This window comes from Triticum urartu, chromosome 4A, assembly GCF_056163025.1.
Source record: "Triticum urartu cultivar PI428250 chromosome 4A, HENAU_Tu73, whole genome shotgun sequence".
In the NCBI taxonomy this organism is placed as follows: domain Eukaryota; kingdom Viridiplantae; phylum Streptophyta; class Magnoliopsida; order Poales; family Poaceae; genus Triticum; species Triticum urartu.
The window spans coordinates 555,303,917-555,324,000 of NC_141876.1; the positions used below are offsets into that span (position 1 = coordinate 555,303,917).

General features: G+C 47.9%; 1 long non-coding RNA gene across 1 annotated transcript; it reads left to right on the plus strand.

Annotated features, from left to right (window-relative positions):
- The first annotated feature begins 1,265 nt into the window (after window positions 1-1,265).
- Window positions 1,266-5,125, plus strand: LOC147976581 (uncharacterized). The gene is made up of 2 exons (XR_015602155.1): window positions 1,266-1,529; window positions 4,371-5,125. It is a non-coding gene; the product is annotated as an uncharacterized LOC147976581 (long non-coding RNA).
- The last annotated feature ends 14,959 nt before the right edge of the window (window positions 5,126-20,084 follow it).

Consider the following 20,084-nt stretch of genomic DNA (forward strand, 5'->3'; position numbering starts at 1 on the left):
CGAGGCTTTTCTCCGCATCTCGCCACACTTTGGCTTGTGGCTGAAGATCTTTAATGTGAAGCCCAAGGTGGTGAGTGGCGAGCACGCCGAGTGCGGGGGCGCTATGGTGAGCAAGATGCCCAACGTCACATGGCCAGCAGGTAGTTTTAATGATTCCGTCAAAGAGTGGCAACAAGAGTGGTTTTACATCACTGAGCCGCGCGGCACGGAATGGGCCGCTGCTCTAGAGTTCCGATCTGGAGCCCCTCTGCGGCTTACGTCCTAGCCCAAGAAGGGCCCGAACTGGTCTTCATCCAACGAACTGTCTGTGCTCCAGACGCGCGTTAAAGATATGGAAGACAAGAACATCGAACTTGTCAATGTAGTCCAGGTGATGTTAGTTCGCCGGATCCTGCCTTGTCAGCACCGGACTTGCAATCTATGGGAATTTGATCCGGCCAAGCACCAGACCTTGCGAGAGCTCTTTGGCTCCTTGCACAAAGACATCTGGAAGGTGCGTTTCAAGTCCGGCAAATCATGGTCGTTGTAGGGACTCGGCCGAGGACCGCGGGTACCAACTGTCCCGCCCTGCAAGCTCGGTAAGTTTTTACGCGTTTTATCCGCATAACCCAAGGGAAATGCTTAATGTGTTTTCCTCGACTCCCCTAGGGCTGGACGAAGAAGGCGGGGCGGATCCACTGTCCCGCCCCGTTGCCCGAAGAACCGGCCGGCCCACTTCTGACGAAGATGCTGGTCCAGGCGCCGTACAAGGCGGCGAAGAAGAAGGCCGAGAAGGAGGCCAAAAAGACCCGGGGCAGCCTTCGTCACCGCGGCACTTCGGACACAATATCCGAAGGCTCCAACGTCCGTTCTGCCTCCGAAGAGGACGAGGAGGAGGAGGAAGACGAATCCCCAGCGGGGGGAAGTAAGAAGAGGGCGGCCTCCATACACTTGGAGGCCGAGTCACCTAAAAGGGGAAAAGCTCCTCTTACGGAAGAGTCCACTGCCGCCGCCGACTACTGGTAAGAAAGAAATAAAAGAAACAGAAAAGAAAAATAAGAAAGACCTAAACTATTGGTGGACTGGGCTCTACGTCAACAGTGGGAGCCCAATCCACCTTGCCACCTCCTCCTTCCTACTGCTCACCAGGAGCGTCGTGGACACGCGCGCCCCGTCCATGCCTGCGCCTAGCCACGTGCAACTATCCCCGCGGCTCCCCCTCGCCTACAAGTCCTGCCCCGAGGCCCTGCCTGAACCCTAGCTGCTCCATTCCTCTCCCCCCTCGCCCGTGCTCTCTACCCCTCAGATCCGTCCGCCCACGGGTGTGTCCGTGGCCGAGCAGCCGGAGTAACTGCGGCCGCCACCGTCCTTGGGGCCCTCCGACGCGTCCCCGAGCACCGCCATGCCCCGCTACACCTTCCCCGGCCCCGAACTCGAGCTCGCCGCCTCTACTTCGACCCCGAACATCACTGTCTTCCTCCCCGGGCCGCCGCACGCCGTCGATGGCTCCGACAACCTCGAGTCGTCCTCCGGCCGTCCCTGCAACGACAGTGAGCCCCCGTTCGATTCCCCTCCTCCCCCTCTCGAATCAATTCCGTAGGCCGCCGTAAGCCACTGCCGTCCACCTCGCGCTCACCAACCGTCGCCCGCGCCCCGGGCTCCCCTGTCGCGTCCTAACCGCGTCCCGCAGCGCCTAGCCGACCCCCGCGCGCGCCCGCGTCCTGCGCGTGTGGCCGCCCAGGCCCGGCTCACCGCGCCGCCGCTACTGCTTCCCCTACAGCCGCCTCTTCTGCCCAACGACCCCCGCCCGCCGCAGCGCGTCACCTCGCCTTGGCTCACGCAGTCACCGCCTCGTGCCGCTCCGCTGGGGCCACGCCTAGGCCCGGCTTGCTGCCCCGCCGCTGCTGCCTCCTCGTCGCGCCGCTTCCTGCCTCACGCGCTCCCGCCGCCGGCGTCGCCGCCGTGATGCCCGCTGGCCACCGTCCCCTGCCACGCGTCGCTCGCCTACGCGTCCCTGCCACCGTCCCCTGCCACGCGTCGCTCGCCTACGCGTCCCTGCCACCGTTGCTGCGTCTGGCCACCGCGGCCGACGCCACCCCTCGCCGCACTCCCCCACTCCACCGCCGCTACCGCGATTGCTGCGGTCGGCGCCGCCCTCTCCGCCCCTCGCCGGTTCCGCCCGCTGCGCCCCCCTCACTGCGTCGCTGCCGCTGCCGCCGGCGGCCGCCTTTGGCCACCCTGGGCCCGCCTGCGGGTGCTCCGCTGCCCACGCTCGCTGGGCCGCGCCCGTTCACCTACGCCCACTAGCGACCCCCGCCCAGTTGGCGTTTTGGGCCAATGACAGTGGGCCCCCATACCCCCCTGTTAAAGTTTTTTTTAAAAAGGAAATTAAAAATTAGTTCATTATATTAATTAATTAAGTTAAACTTAATTAGTCTAATTACCTAATTAGTTAATTAGCTAACACTAACAGAGACTGACACGTGGGTCCTCTGCCTAGTTGATCGGTCAACTGGTCAACAGTTGACCCGGTCAACGCGGCCACGGTCAGCCTCTGGTGGCCCTGCTGTGTGCACTCTGCTGGGTGCACATAGCAATTTCACCTTTTATTTTGAATTAGTAATAAATTTAGAAAATCATTTAAACTTTGAAATTCAATATAAAATAAACCGTATCTCGGATGACATTTTTTTATACATGAAAGTTGCTCAGAACGACGAGACGAATCCGGATACACAGCCCGTTCGTCCGCCACGCATCCCTAGCATAGCGAACACGCAACCTTTCCCCTCCGATTCATCTGTCCGGAAACGCAAAACACCGGGGATATTTTCCCGGATGTTTCCCCCCTTCACCGGTATCACCTCATACCGTGTTAGGGCACACCTAGCACCGCTACTTGACATGTCATGCATCGTTATGCATCTGTTTGCATTGTATTCATTGTTTCTTCCCCCTCTTCTCTCCGGTAGACTACGAGACTGACGCCGCTGCTGGTGCCCCGTTCGACTACGTTGTTGCCGACCCCTACTTGCCAGAGCAACCAGGCAAGCCCCCCCCCTTGATCACCAGATATCGCCTACTCTCTTTCTAATGCTTGCATTAGAGTAGTGTAGCATGTTACTTCTTTCCGTTAATCCTATTCTGATGCATAGCCTGTCACTGTTGCTACAATTGTTGATACCTTACCTGCAATCCTAAATGCTTAGTATAGGATGCTAGATTATCATTAGTGGCCCTACATTCTTGTTACTTTGCCATGCTATACTACCGGGACGTGATCATGTCGGGTGTTGATCACAGGTATATACTATATATACATACATACTATGCAGGTGGTGGCTAAAGTTGGGTCGGCTCGTTGAGTACCCGCGAGTGATTCCGATGTTGGGGGCTGAAGGGGCAGGTCGTTCCACCCAGGTAGTGGTGGGCCTAGGTTCCCGACGGACCCGACCGTTCCTTTGAGGCGGAGCGACAGGGCAGGCGGAGACCACCTAGGAGAGAGGTGGGCCTGGCCCTGGTCGGCGTTCGCGGTTACTTCAAAATAACACGCTTAACAAGATCTTGGTATTTGATCTGAGTCTAGCCATTAGCCTATACGCACTAACCAACTACGTGGGAACAGTTATGGGCACTCGACGTTGTGGTATCAGCCGAAGCCTTCGTGACGTCAGCGACTGAGCGGCGGGCGCCGGGTTGGACCGCATAACACAACTTCCTTTGTAATGGAGGTTGCTAGGTCTGCTCTCCGGCCGCCCTCGCAACGTGCAGGTGTGCAATGGGCCCAGACCCCTGCACCATAGGATTTAGACCGGCGTGCTGACCTCTCTGTTATGCCTAGGTAGGGCTGCTACGTGTTGATCTTCCGAGGCCGGGCATGACCCGGGAAAGTGTGTCCGGACAAAGGGGATCGAGCGTGTTGGGAAATGTGGTGCACCCCTGCAGGGAAGTTAATCTATTCGAATAGCCGTGATCTTCGGTAACAGGACGACTTAGAGTTGTACCTTGACCTTATGACAACTAGAACCGGATACTTAATAAAACACACCCTTCCAAGTGCCAGATACAACCGGTGATCGCTCTCTCATAGGGCGACGAGGGGAGGATCATTGGTTAGGATTATGATATGAGATGTTACTTGGTGAACTTACCATCTACTCTCCTCTTCTGCTGCAAGATGGAGGTTACCAGAAGCGTAGTCTTCGATAGGATTAGCTATCCCCCTCTTGTTCTGGCATTCTGCAGTTCAGTCCACTTATGATACCCCTTTTCCATTTGATACCAATGCATACATTTGTAGTGTAGCTCCTTGCTTGCGAGTACTTTGGATGAGTACTCACGGTTGCTTTGCTCCCTCTTTTCCCCTTTCTATACTCGATTTCTGCGAACAGATGATGGAGTCCAGGAGCCAGACGACACTGCCGACGACGACTCCTACTACACTGGAGGTGCCTACTACTATGTGCAGGCCGCTGGCGATGGCCAGGAGTAGTTTAGGAGGATCCTAGGCAGGAGGCATGCGCCTCTTTTTATCTGTATCCCAGTTTGTGCTAGCCTTCTTAAGGCAAACTTGTTTACTTATGTCCATACTCATATATTGTTGCTTCCGCTGACTCGTCTATGATCGAGCTCTTGTATTCGATCCCTCGAGGCCCCTGGCTTGTAATATGATGCTTGTATGACTTATTTTATTTGTAGAGTTGTGTTGTGATATCTTCCCCTGAGTCCCTGATCTTGATCGTATATGTTTGCGTGTATGATTAGTGTATGGTCAAATCGGGGGCGTCACAAGTTGGTATCAGAGCCGACTGCCTGTAGGAATCCCCCTTCCACACTCCTTGGCCGAAGTCGACTCTAGACATTACAAAACTTTTTACTAACATGGATGTGTGTCTTACGGGCCCACGTTGCCAACTGGGTGGTATTAGGATCTTTTATTCCTCGACCTATACTTTGGGACTGTAATTTCTCTTCTATTCGGGTTAAGTGAATTTACTAACGCCGAATTTAGGTTCTCGTAACTACTTCCACCTGGAGAGCCCCTTACTCCAGATGATTACTTGGTGCATCGAAGGTTTTCGAAAATACTCTCCGATGTTCTCTCGAGACTTTGTGCCCGTTACTTTTTCATTTCCCTACCATGGAAATATCCCTATGGATAAATACATGCACTTGTTGTTCCTACTTTATTCCCAGTTGACCTTGTTATTACAACATACCCCAAAATTCTCTCTATTGAGACGAGAATATCTTGTGCCTACTGCCTTGCAGTTCTTTGCCACATGAATACCCCTACGGATAATTCCTCACACTTATTGAGTATCCGCTCGTCCCCAATTGTCCGTATGTTTCACAAAGTCTTCGAAATACCATTTGATCTTCTGATAATCCTCAGTAACCTATTGCTCCTGTTCTTCCTTATCATCTTGCATTATGGTTAATTCCATAAGTCTAACAATATTCATTAAACTTGTTTGAGATTGTCATTCTTATTCTATTGATTCGACATGTGCGTGAATGCACACATTCATTAGTTATTTCCCTGGTAATCATTTATCCTTCTGGCTCAGACTCCACTCCAGACATGAGCTGGGTCTCGGCAGATCAAACCTCGATTGATTGTCTATCTATGTCTATTCAACTTGTCTTTTGATCAGAGCCTCTGTTTCTGATCTCCCAATATGGAAATTGTAATTCCTTTGTATTTAAGGTTTGAAATTGTCCGGATAGTACTATAGTCCGATGCATTTGCATTATTTCTTATTCTGATTGAACATCGATACTCACATCAGATTCTTTGCGGTCCGTGAGACCCTTGATTGGATTATTATCCGACAAAGTCCTTCATATTCAATCACCTTGTGAGTCTTTCCTCGGATACATAATGCCTTTGGTAAATTGTATCATCTGCCTCGTCAACCATGCTCTGCTTTCAAGCTCGAGTTAATTACTCTTGAAGTTTATGGTATATGTTCCTATGATGCCCCGATGTGTTGAACCTATGCCTTCCATAATTTGTGTGAACCCAGAAGTTATGCGGGTTATACACTACTGGCCTTCGTCAGATAAATTTTCAACACTACAACTTCTTTGAAAATGAGAAGTGAATGAAAGGTTATGCATTGAAGAAGTGGGAGTCGACCTTGAACTTTGTGTTCATGCCCATGGACCCGATGTAGAACTTATCATGGAAGCTGCTCGAAAAAAAATAAACTCTTGTGATAATCCATCTGGTATTTTTCTTTGATTCTTTGCAATCGTGGTCCTGACCATGATTGTTCTTCTTTGATCCCATTTCGTGGACAAGCTAAAGCACTTGTCTTCTGCAAACCAATATGCCTGCCCAACCTCTATCCTGATTTACCCTCGAGTGTTACCCCTTGGTATCTCGAGAATATCACATGAACTACATAACTTCTTATGAGTTCTTCATCAAACTACTATTGATCACCAATTCCAACATCCCCGGGTTCTGAGTGGTTGGTTAGTCGAGGACACCAATAGTTGAATCGAGTCCGCACTAAGATTCAACAACTACTAGTAATCTTCATTGCTTACGAGTTTGTGCTCGATCATGTCATTCCCAGTCAATTGGCTACATCATCATTGTCATGCTAAAGCTTGACCGTGCTACCTATGTCCTTCATCCCTGGAACACACTCTCGACACTGCGCTAAGCTACATCAAGTTTTCAACATCATATTGTTTGTCTTGAAAGGCAGCTCTGACTCTGAGATTGCATATTATCTGTCGGTCAAATAACCTTTTGCTTCACCATCCCTTTTGCTCGATGTCGTCGATGATCGATTACATCTTCAAGAAACCTCACGACAAATGTGTCGTGATCATCATCAACTTTCTGAACTCTCCCAGGATATCAATCGAATTCTTGATGAGAAATACCATCCTAGCCCCTCGATGATTTTTTTTATCATCGACAACATTCTTGCCTTTTCCCCAACACAAACTTGTTCATATAATTTTGGAATTACATCCTTTTTGACATGTCGATGGATTGCAGTTGAACCCATCGGCCACATCCCCATCTATTTCTTGATAAAAAATTCATGAGATGTTCTAGAAATTCCCGATGGATCCGTTGTGAATCCAAGGTCCGACCTTTACCTGATGACCATGTCAATGCTATCCCGAAGCACGACTATGGTACTCAAACATCAACAAGAACATCGGAAGCATGATGCTAAATGTTTCTTGATCATTTATCCAAACACCGTAGTACGGGTAACTTCATGAATTCCCTCACCCCTTTACCTAATTGGTTATCTATTTGTTGTCCTGTCATGGATGGGAAAGATATACTCTTGATACTCGGGTATAATCACATTCCTTTCCATTGTTTTGTTCAACCTTTCTTGTAACCTAAATATCCGAGCAGTGATAATTCCCTACTTATGTAAACACCTCGGTGTGCTAACTCTGTCAGTAAGAGCTTGTTACTATTGTTAATGACATTCTGGTAGCCACCGATGGACGAGAACTTTGCCTATTGGTCCGCCTCGTCTTAACGAGCAGGAAAATGGTTCTCTTCGTCCATCGCCCTTGGTAACGATGTTGTTGTCGACATAATTGACAGGCTATCCTCTGACCTGCCTTGCTATCATGACCATGCAAAATGTTAGCGCCTTCCTGTGTATAACCCACATGGTGGGCCCATAACCCACAGTTCCACAGGATCGAAACCTTACTCTCATGTACAACCTTGATTCTGAAACATTCTTTGCACTGACTTCATATGTAATTCACGAGCCAACTTCCTCCCCATGTTTCATTCTGGTATCTGATGCAATACTTATTATCGATGCTCTGAGCCCCTTTCACACTCTATTTCAGACTTCAAGCGATTTGCCTACCCACTTGAAGATTCTTATTGCACCTTCTTACCTTGCTCTCGTTGGCTTTCTTGAAATTCAACTCGAGAGATAGCCCCCAGTTACCTATCTTGTGTTGAGCTCCGTCCTTTCCGAGTCTTTTCCCCTACTACACCCCATAAATCTCGGGACGAGATTTCTTGTGGTGGAGGAGAATTGTGACGCCCGGATAATTAAGCTACAGTAAACCCCTGCTAATGGTGCCACGTCATCACATTACTGTTGATAATCCTCACTTTATCTAGATCACAATTCTAATTCAAATTCAAATTAAAGTCCAATATTCAAATTTCTCAAACATGAAAAATAAAATGCTCAAAGTGTGGCAAATAATTCCTGGATATTTTTCATGTTGGAACCAACCTCTTTTGAATTCCCAAAATGCCCTTGAAAACTTATTCAGTGGATCATCACACAATTATCTCACCTTTTCAATTTCTAAAAATAGTTGAACACTACCAAATGCTTTGAAACTTTTGTACCAACACAGAATATTGTGATGTATTCTTGTGCCAAGTTTTGTATTAAACAAAACTCATTTAGTAGTTCCATTAAAATGCAAAGTAAGAAAGAAATAAAAGAAACAGAAAAGAAAAATAAGAAAGACCTAAACTACTGGTGGACTGGGCTCTACGTCAACAGTGGGAGCCCAATCCACCTTGGCACCTCCTCCTTCCTACTGCTCACCAGGAGCGCCGTGGACACGCGCGCCCCGTCCATGCCCGCGCCTAGCCTGCAACCATCCCCGCGGCTCCCCCTCGCCTACAAGTCCTGCCCCGAGGCCCTGCCTGAACCCTAGCTGCTCCATTCCTCTCCCCCTCGCCCGTGCTCTCTACCCCTCAGATCCGCACGCCCACGGGTGTGTCCGTGGCCGAGCCGCCGGAGTAACTGCGGCCGCCGCCGTCCCTGGGGCCCTCCGACACATCCCCGAGCACCGCCATGCCCCGCTGCCCCGCCCCCTCGCTGCGCCGCTGCCGCCTTTGGCCGCCCCGGGCTCGCCTGTGGGTGCTCCACCACCCACGCGCGCTGGGCCGCGCCCGTTCACCTACGCCCGCTATCGACCCCTGCCCAGTTGGCGTTTTGGGCCAATGACAGCGGGGCCCCATACCCCCCTGTTAAAGTTTTTTAAAATGAAATTAAAAATTAGTTAATTATATTAATTAATTAAGTTAAACTTAATTAGTCTAATTACCTAATTAGTTAATTAGCTAACACTAACAGGGACTGACACGTGGGTCCTCTGCCCAGTTGATCAGTCAACTGGTCAACAGTTGACCCGGTCAACGGGGCCACTGTCAGCCTCTGGTGGCCCTGCTATGTGCACTCTGCTAGGTGCACATAGCAATTTCACCTTTTATTTTGAATTAGTAATAAATTCGAAAAATCAATTAAACTTTGAAATTCAATATAAAATAAACCGTATTTTGGATGAAAAAGTTTTATACATGAAAGTTGCTCAGAACGACGAGACGAATCCGGATACGCAGCCCGTTCATCTGCCACGCATCCCTAGCATAGCGAACACGCAACTTTTCCCCTCCGATTATTTGTTCGGAAACGCAAAACACTGGGGATATTTTCCCGGATGTTTCCCCCCTTCACCGGTATCACCTCATACCGCGTTAGGGCACACCTACCACCGCTACTTGACATGTCATGCATCGTTATGCATCTGTTTGCATTGTATTCATTGTTTCTTCCCCCTCTTCTCTCCTGTAGACTACGAGACTGACGCCGCTGCTAGTGCCCCGTCCGACTACGTTGTTGACGACCCCTACTTTCCAGAGCAACCAGGCAAGCCCTCCTTGATCACCAGATATCGCCTACTCTCTTTCTACTGCTTGCATTTTAGTAGTGTAGCATGTTACTGCTTTCCGTTAATCCTATTCTGATGCATAGCCTGTCATTGTTGCTACAATTGTTGATACCTTATCTGCAATCCTAAGTGTTTAGTATAGGATGCTAGATTATCATAAGTGGCCCTACATTCTTGTCAGTCTGCCATGCTATACTACCGGGCCGTGATCACGTCGGGTGCTGATCACGGTAATATACTATATATACATACTATGCAGGTGGTGACTAAAATCGGATCGGCTCGTTGAGTACCCGCGAGTGATTTCGATGTTGGGGGCTGAAGGGGCAGGTCGTTCCACCCAGGTAGTGGTGGGCCTACGTTCCCGATGGCCCCCGACTGTTCCTTTGAGGCGGAGCGATAGGGCAGGTAGAGACCACCTAGGAGAGAGGTGGGCCTGGCCCTGGTCGGCGTTCGTGGTTACTTCAAAATAACACGCTTAACGAGATCTTGGTATTTGATCTGAGTCTGGCCATTGGCCTATACGCACTAACCAACTACGCGGGAACAGTTATGGGCACTCGACGTCGTGGTATCAGCCAAAGCCTTCGTGACGTCAGCGACTGAGTGACGCGCGTCGGGTTGGACCGCGTAACGCAGCTTCCTTTGTAATGGAGGTTGCTAGGTCTGCTCTCCGGCCGCCCAGGCAACATGCAGGTGTGCAATGGGTGATGGGCCCAGACCCCTGCGGCATAGGATTTAGACTGGCATGCTGACCTTTCTGTTGTGCCTAAGTAGGGCTGCGACGTGTTGATCTTTTGAGGCCGGGCATGACCCAGGAAAGTGTGTCCGGACAAAGGGGATCGAGCGTGTTGGGAAATGTGGTGCACCCCTGCAGGGAAGTTAATCTATTCGAATAGCCGTGATCTTCGGTAACAGGACGACTTGGAGTTGTACCTTGACCTTATGACAACTAGAACCGGATACTTAATAAAACACACCCTTCCAAGTGCCAGATACAACCGGTGATCGCTCTCTCACAGGGCAACGAGGGGAGGATCATCGGTTAGGATTATGCTATGCGATGTTACTAGGTGCACTTACCATCTACTCTCCTCTTCTGCTGCAAGATGGAGGTTACCAGAAGCATAGTCTTCGATAGGATAAGATATCCCCCTCTTATTCTGGCATTCTGCAGTTCAGTCCACTTATGATACCCCTTTTCCATTTGATACCAATGCATACATTTGTAGTGTAGCTCCTTGCTTGCGAGTACTTTGGATGAGTACTCACGATTGCTTTGCTCCCTCTTTTCCCCTTTCTATACTCAATTGTTGTGACCAGACGATGTAGTCCAGGAGCCAGACGACACTGCCGACGACGACTCCTACTACACTGGAGGTGCCTACTACTACGTGCAGGCCGCTGGCGATGGCCAGGAGTAGTTTAGGAGGATCCCAGGCAGGAGGCATGCACCTCTTTCGATCTGTATCCCAGTTTGTGCTAGCCTTCTTAAGGCAAACTTGTTTACTTATGTCTGTACTCAGATATTGTTGCTTCCGCTGACTCGTCTATGATCGAGCTCTTGTATTCGAGCCCTCGAGGCCCCTGGCTTATAATATGATGCTTGTATGACTTATTTTATTTGTAGAGTTGTGTTGTGATATCTTCCCGTGAGTCCCTGATCTTGATCGTAGATGTTTGCGTGTATGATTAGTGTACGGTCAAATCGGGGGCGTCATAGTTGGAGGCGCTGAAGAGCGCCTCCATCGTCGATGAGCACCGTGCCTTGACGGGTGCGATGATTAAGGAGATTCAGTCTGCTGAGAGTGGACTGGATGATGCCTGTATCATCCTTATAAAAGGCTTTGACGTATGTTTTATGAGGTTTCGAAGAGTGTCATAGTATAGATAGTAGCCCCTGATACACTGTTCGATGCAAGAAAGGACCGGACAGAGGATCAATTTTATGTTCGCAGGAAGACTCACTTGATGACATCTATCTCTCTTCTTTTATAAGCAGGCGTCTGCAGCGACAGCTACCTCTCATACTGCTGAGGTCTCCAGACTGAATCAAAGTCTGGAGCGGGCCAAAGAAGAACTTGGCCAGTTGAAAAGGCAGTTGGAAGATAAACAATGTATGCGCAAGCCTTGTTCACGTTCAGTGCGAACAAATTTCCAGTATGATAAAATATGTTTCATTATTTCCCCCAGGGGCGATGACCGAAGTCGAGGCTCTGAGGAAGGCTGTTGCCGAGGACGAGGAAAAGGCAGCCGCAGAGCAGGCTCTTCGTGAGAAGCACGAGGCCAGGGTTATTGAAGGTGAGCAGGAGCTTCAAGAGTCCGTGAAGAAATGCGAGACCTTGGAGAAGAGTTTAACGGAGAAAGAATCCGAACTCGCCAGGGCTCACTAGGTCGCGCGTGATGCCCAGGGGGAAACCCAAGGCGCCCTACAGGAGATCCAAGAGGTGAGGACGATCGCGGTGGGTAAGGCTTTTTCCATGTAAAGAAAGCATTTGAGGAGAAAATCATGTTTCTAATTTTGAGTTCGGATTCCTCCAGGGGTATTTGCGGAACTAACCCGCAGCGTATAGGATGCCGCCCAATTCTACCGAGCCGAAGAAGGGAACACTGTGGATAAGCTCTTCTGGTCGCAGTATCTGGCACTGAAATATCCGGTGCCTTTTGCCGATCAACTGAAACAGCTGATCGAACTGCATAGGGCGGCTGAACTAGCCATGAAGGATTTGATTATCCGGCTATGGCCCGCCGAGCCGATTTCAAGCAGCTACTTCGGGCTCGTGAAGCGGCTTGTGAGTGCCTGCCCTCGACTTGACGCCATCAAGCGATCGGTCTATATAGTGGGCGCGCGAATGGCCTTCGCCCGTGCAAAGGTGCACTGGGGGAAGATGGATGCTGAAAAGCTGATGACCGAGGGACCGCCAGAGGGGAAGGAGCACCACAAGCCCGAATTATATTATGAAAGTGTCCTGAAAGGATCCTGCCTTGCGGCGGAGCAATGCACCAAGGACATTATATTTCCATGAATACAATCATGTTGTCCTTTGTAATGTTGAACAAAGTCATTTCCATTATTTATTGCCTGTTATATAAAAGTTTATCCTCCTGCGCTGCCGTTTTATATATTAATCCTGAGAGTTGTCCAGTCGTCAGCTTCTGCCCCCACATAGGAAGTACGGGGGTGTTCGGGATAAACCTGATCACTCTTTATCCCAGTTTTGGGTCCTTCGAAGGAGGTGTTCAGCACAACGAACCAGGCAATCGGACTATAGGGCTTTATCACTCTCACTTAGCCATAGGAGCTTTAGAAAAGGAAGGTAGGCGCAGCCCCTGGTGTTCGGAAGACCGCACGAGGGGCTATATAAGCACCTGATTGGAAGAAAAGCCGATCCATCGCACACTGCATTGGTTATGGCATTATGCGGGAGGAATCCTTAAAGATTTTACAACCTCTCGAACAGTTGACCAGCTCTCGCCGTATCATGATAGTCAGTTTTCGGCTTTCTCTACTGAGGTGCTCGTCCGGAAGAACCGGGACACAATCGCAGTAGTTCTCCCTATGCCGCCTGAGCCGATATAGCGGAACGTAAGGCAGCAAAACATGGAAGCCGGGCAAACCCAACATTTGACCAAAGACATGATTCGGAGCTGATGCATATAATGCTATAAGTTCAGGGTGCCGAACTTCCATGAAGGTGTTCGGACTTTATTATCGTATTATGGGTAAAACGAAGTCCCTGGCATATTTAAGGCATATCGCGGTGTACGGATGCCACTTGACAAAAGAATTTCAATAAGAAATAACAGCATATAAGAGTTATATAAATCCACATGTTGTATTTGAATAGTACGACGATGCGTGTGAGTACAGGTAATGTAGTAAAAAAGAAATATGACTGTGGAACCTGCTGAGACCAGGGGGGAAGAAGCTGTGTGCGGATCCGGAGTGTAGTCAGATGGTCATCGCGGGGAATATCTAAGGATTCCCTTGCGCATTCGAGCTGCTTCCATATCGCCAGTCCTGGTCTGTGCAAAGTTGAACCTGCAAACAAAATGTAAGAAATGCTTGTGTGCCGCAGAGCGGTTGAGCCGCAGTATGTGGCCTGTCCCGGCCTTCGTCGGAGTGTTTAATTGACCTCTGGACAAGCCGGGCTATCCTACCGCGAAGTAGTTCAAAGTCCTTTGGCGTTGTCCGGGAATTGGGCCGTCAACTCGAGGTTCGGTTGGAAGGAGCCACTTGTAGCTTCTGCTGTTGAAGCAACGGTATACTCCTTGGTGCCGAGGGAAAGTTCGGCCTTGCCATTAACCGTGATGACGCTGCGCGGACCGGGCATCTTGAGCTTACGGTAGGCATAATGTGGTACCGCGTTGAATCGAGCGAACGCGGTTCGTCCGAGCAGTGTCTGATAATCACTGCAAAAGGGGACGATGTCGAAGATTAACTCTTCGGTACGGTAATTGTCTGGTGATCCGAAGACTACCTCAAGGGCGATGGAGCCTGTACATCTGGCCACCATACCTGGTATAATACCTCTGAAGGTGGTTTTAGTGGGCTTGATCACCGAATAATCGATGCCCATCTTGCGCACTGTGTCCTGGTAAAGCAGGTTTAGACTGCTACCTCTGTCCATAAGGACTCATGAGAGGTGGAACCCGTCAATTATTGGGTCGAGGACTAGTGCGGCTGGATTGCCCTGATTGGTGTTAACCGGACGATCCGTGCGGTTGAAGGTGATCGGCCCTAGTTTATATTGTGGGACGACTGGTTCCACTAAGTCGACATCCCTAAGGGTGTGCGTCCGGTCCGGGTTGGGAGTGTAGGTGTCGTTTACCACGTTCACCGTTTGGATTTGCGGGGGAAATTTCTTTTGCCCCCCTGTACTCGGTGATCTGGGCTCCTCGTCGCCATCGTCGCTTTGAGACCCCTTACCTTTGTTTTTGGCACCTGACCTGCCGGCTTGTTTGAAGACCCAGCATTCTCTGTTGGTATGATTGGCTGGTGTTCCTGGGGTTCCATCAATTTGGCATGGGCGGTCGAGTATGTGGTCTAGACTGGACGGACCAGAATTGTCATTTTTGAGTGGCCCATTCCGCTGACTGGACTTAGAGCCCCTAAATCCGGCATTGACTGTCGTATCTTCGGTGTTTCCACCATTTTTGCGGCGCTTGTGTTTGTTGCGTCGGGGTTTGCCGTTGCTATCTCTGGCTTCTGATGTGCCAGGGTTGCTTGCTGTGTTGTTGCTACGGGCCAACCAGCTATCTTCGCCCGCGCAAAAGCGGGTCATGAGTGTCATGAGTGCTACCATGGATTTTGGCTTCTCTTAGCCAAGATGTCGTGCGAGCCACTCATCACAGATGTTATGTTTAAAGGCCGCTAGGGCTTCGGCATCAGGATAGTCGACAATTTGGTTCTTTTTAATTAGGAACCGAGTCCAGAATTTCCTGGCTGACTCTCCGGGCTGCTGTGTTATGTGACTTAAATCGTCAGCATCCGGTGGTCGCACATAAGTGCCTTGGAAGTTGTCCAGGAATGCGTCTGCCAGGTTCTCCTAGCTTCCCATGGAGTTTGCCGGCAAGCTATTCAGCCAATGCCGAGCCTGCCCCTTGAGTTTTAGCGGCAGATACTTGATGGCGTGTAGATCATCCACGCGGGCCGTGTGGATGTGGAGGAAGAAATCCTCTATCCATACCGCGGGGTCTGTAGTGCCGTCATATGATTCAATGTTCACGGGTTTAAACCCTTCTAGGAATTCATGATCCATTACTTCATCAGTGAAGCATAGGGGGTGTGCGGCGCCTCTATGCCGGGCTATATGATAACCCACAAGTATAGGGGATCGCAACAGTTTTCGAGGGTAAAGTATTCCACCCAAATTTATTGATTCGACACAAGGGGAGCCAAAGAATATTCTCAAGTATTAGCATCTGAGTTGTCAATTCAACCACACCTGGAAACTTAATATCTGCAGCAAAGTGTTTAGTAGCAAAGTAATATGATAGTAGTGATAACGGTAGCAAAAGGCAACAATAGTAAAAGTAATGTTTTTGGTATTTTGTAGTAATGATAGCAATAGTAGCGGAAAAGTAAATAAGCGAAGAACAATATATGGAAAGCTCGTAGGCAATGGATCGGTAATGGAGAATTATGCCGGATGCGGTTCATCATGTAACAGTCATAACCTAGGGTGACACGGAACTAGCTCCAGTTCATTGATATAATGTAGGCATGTATTCCGAATATAGTCATACGTGCTTATGGAAAAGAACTTGCATGACATCTTTTGTCCTACCCTCCCGTGGCAGCGGGGTCCCTATGGAAACTAAGGGATATTAAGGCTTCCTTTTAATAGAGAACCGGAACAAAGCATTAACATATAGTGAATACATGAACTCCTCAAACTACGGTCATCACCGGTAAGTATCCCAATTATTGTCACTTCGGGGTTAACGGATCATAACACATAATAGGTGACTATAGACTTGCAAGATAGGATCAAGAACACTCATATATTGATGAAAACATAATAGGTTCAGATCTGAAATCATGGCACTCGGGCCCTAGTGACAAGCATTAAGCATAGCAAAGTCATAGTAACATCAATCTCAGAAAATAGTGGACAGTAGGGTTCAAACTCTAACAAAACTAACTCGATTACATGATAGATCCCATCCAACCCATCACCGTCTAGCAAGCCTACGATGGAATTACTCACGCACGGCGGTGAGCATCATGAAATTGGTGATGGGGATGGTTGATGATGACGATGGCGACGGATTCCCCCCTCCGGAGCCCCGAACGGACTCCAGATCAGCCCTCCCGAGAGGTTTTAGGACTTGGCGGCGGCTCCGTATCATAAAACGCGATGATTTCTTCTCTCTGATTTTTTTCTCCCTGAAACTCAATATATGGAGGTGGATTTGGAGTCGGAGAGGCAACAGGGGGCCCGCGAGGTAGGGGGGCGCGCCCCCCACCCTCGTGGAGAGACGGTGGCCCCCCTGGCCTTCATCTTTGGCAGGTATTTTTCCTATTTTCTGAAAAGTGGCTCCGTGAATTTCAGGTCATTCCGAGAATGTTTGCTCCTGCACATAAATAACACCATGGTAATTCTGCTGAAAACAGCGTCAGTCCGGGTTAGTTCCATTCAAATCATGCAAGTTAGAGTCCAAAACAATGGCAAAAGTGTTTGGAAAAGTAGATACGTTGGAGACGTATCAACTCCCCCAAGCTTAAACCTTTGCTTGTCCTCAAGAAATTTAGTTGATAAACTGAAAGTGATAAAGAAAAACTTTTACAAACTTGGTTTTCTCTTGTTGTTGTAAATATGTAAAGCCAGCATTCAAGTTTTCAGCAAAGATTACAACTAACCACATTGACAATAACACATAGGTCTCAAGTTTACTCATATCAATAGCATAATCAACTAGCGAGCAATAATAATAAATCTCGGATGACAACACTTTCTCAAAACAATCATAATATGGTATAACAAGATGGTATCTCGCTAGCCGTTTCTGAGACCGCAAACAATAAATGCAGAGCACCTTTAAAGATCAAGGACTGGCTAGACATTGTAATTCATGGTAAAAGAGATCCAGTCAAGTCATACTCAATGTAAACTAACAGTAATGAAAAATGACAGCGGTGCTCTCCAACTGGTGCTTTTTAATAAGAGGATGATGACTCAGCATAAAAGTAAATAGATAGGCCCTTCGCAGAGGGAAGCAGGGATTTGTAGAGGTGCCAGAGCTCGGTTTTGAAACAGAGGTGAATAATATTTTGAGCGGTATACTTTCATTGTCAACATAACAACCAAGAGATGGCGATATCTTCCATGCTACACACATTATAGGCGGTTCCCAAATAGAATGGTAAAGTTTATACTCCCCCTTCCACCAACAAGCATCAATCCATGGCTTGCTCGAAACAACGAGTGCCTCCAACTAACAAGAGTCCTAGGGGTAGTTTTGTTTGCAATTATTCTGATTTAGTTTGCATAAAGCATGGGACTGGGCATCCCGGTGACCAGCCATTTATCTCGTGAGTGAGGAGCGGAGTCCACTCCTCTTGAGAATAACCCGCCTAACATGGAAGATACAGACAACCCTAGTTGATACATGAGCTATTCGAGCATACGAAACATGATATTTATTTGAAGGTTTAGAGTTTGGCACATACAAATTTACTTGGAACGGCAGGTAAATATCGTATAGAGGTAGGTATAGTGGACTCATGTGGAATAACTTTGGGGTTTAAGGAATTTGGATGCACAAGAAGTATTCCCGCTTAGTACAGGTGAAGGCTAGCAAAAGACTGGGAAGCGACCAGCTGGAGAGCGACAACAGTCATGAACATGCATTAAAATTAATCAACACCGAATGCAAGCATGAGTAGGATATAATCCACCATGAACATAAATATCGTGAAGGCTATGTTGATTTTGTTTCAACTACATGCGTGAACATGCGCCAAGTCAAGTCACTTAAATCATTCAGAGGAGGATACCACCCTATCATACCACATCATAACCATTTTAATAGCATGTTGGCACGCAAGGTAAACCATTATAACTCATAGCTAATCAAGCATGGCACAAGAAACTATGATCTCTAGTTGTCATTGCAAACATGTTTATTCATAATAGGCTGAATCAGGAACGATGAACTAATCATATTTACAAAAACAAAAGAGGTCGAGTTCATACCAGCTTTTCTCATCTTAGCCAGTCCATCATATATCACCATAATTGCCTTTCACTTGCACGACCGAACGATGTGAATAATAATAATAGTGCACGTGCATTGGACTAAGCTGGAATCTGCAGGCATTCAATAAACAGGAGAAGACAAGGCAATATGGGCTCTTTTGTCAGATCAACAATAATGCATATAAGAGCCACTTCAACAATTTAAATATGGTCTTCTCCTATCGACCCCCAAAGAAAAGAAAAGAAATAAAACTATTTACACGGGAAAGCTCGCAACAAGCAAAAGAAGAACAAGAAATATTTTTGGGTTTTCTTTTTAATTACTACTACAAGCATGGAAAGTAAATTAATTAAAAGCTACAACTAATTTTTTTGTTTTTTTCTTAAGGTTTATTAAACACACAAGAAGAAAGCATAAAAAGGAAAGTAAACTAGCATGGATGATACAATGAAAAAGTATGAGCACCGACATCTAGCAATGAGTGTGTGAACATAAATGTAATGCCGGTGGGAAATACGTACTCCCCCAAGCTTAGGCGTTTGGCCTAAGTTGGTCTATGGCCACGGCTGGCCTGGCGGATATCCATAATAGTGGTTGGGGTCGTACTGCGATGCAGCGGCTATCACCTGCTGAGCTGCAGCGTGGCGACGAGTGGCCTCCTCTCTCCTCTCGTACTCATCTGCCTCCTCTCTAGTAATAGTATATCCTCCTCTTGCCTGATAATCAAAGAAGGCAGGAGCAGGGAGAGTAATACAGACAACACAGTGTCTGTCAAAGATTAGTCGATACTGGAGAGGTGATTCGTTCCTCTCGACAAACTTGTGGTGAACCATAGCATTAAAATCTAGATAAGCAGGAGGTAATTCAATATCATCTTCGCATATGGCTATACCAAGAAAATTAGCTATGCGGGTTGCATAAATTCCACCAAAGAAATCTCCATTAAGTCTATTAAGATGCAACCTACGTGCAACAATGGCTCCCAAATTATATGATTTGTCTCCTAACACAGCACTCCTAGAATACTAAGATCGGCGACACACATGTGACATGCCTCATCTTTACCATCAATGCATCTACCTATGAAGAGAGCAAAATAATGTATAGCAGGAAAGTGAATGCTCCCTATGGTAGCTTGTGTAATATCTCTGGATTCTCCCAGAGTTATTCTAGCAAGAAAATCTCTAAATTCAGATTTGCGAGGATCCCTTATACTACCCCATTGTGGGATTTTGCAAGCAGTGGTAAAATCCTCTAAGTTCATAGTGTAAGATTTATCATAAATATCAAACAGGACAGTTGGAGAATTACGTGAAGTTGAAAATTCAAACCTCCTCACGAAGGTACTGGTGAGATAGTGATACTGGCTGCACTTCTCTTCCTCGAAGCTCACAAGATCAGCGTTACGCAAATATGCGTTAAATTCTTCCTTAATTCCCGCTCGATCCATAAGGTTCTTAGAAGGCCATTCACAAGGACACACTGGAGCGTCTCTTGGTGGCTCTTCATCAGCATCACGCATTAAAATCCTGGGTCCTTGCTTCCTTGAAGAACCACATTGGAACATTTTCCTAAGCATATTTCTTCCTCTGAAAAATTCTGAAAATTTTTAGTAACTTCAAAATAAAAGTAAACCAAGCTCAATAATATTGATAGCAACTACTCCTACAAGTGCCTAGGGCCTATATCATGCA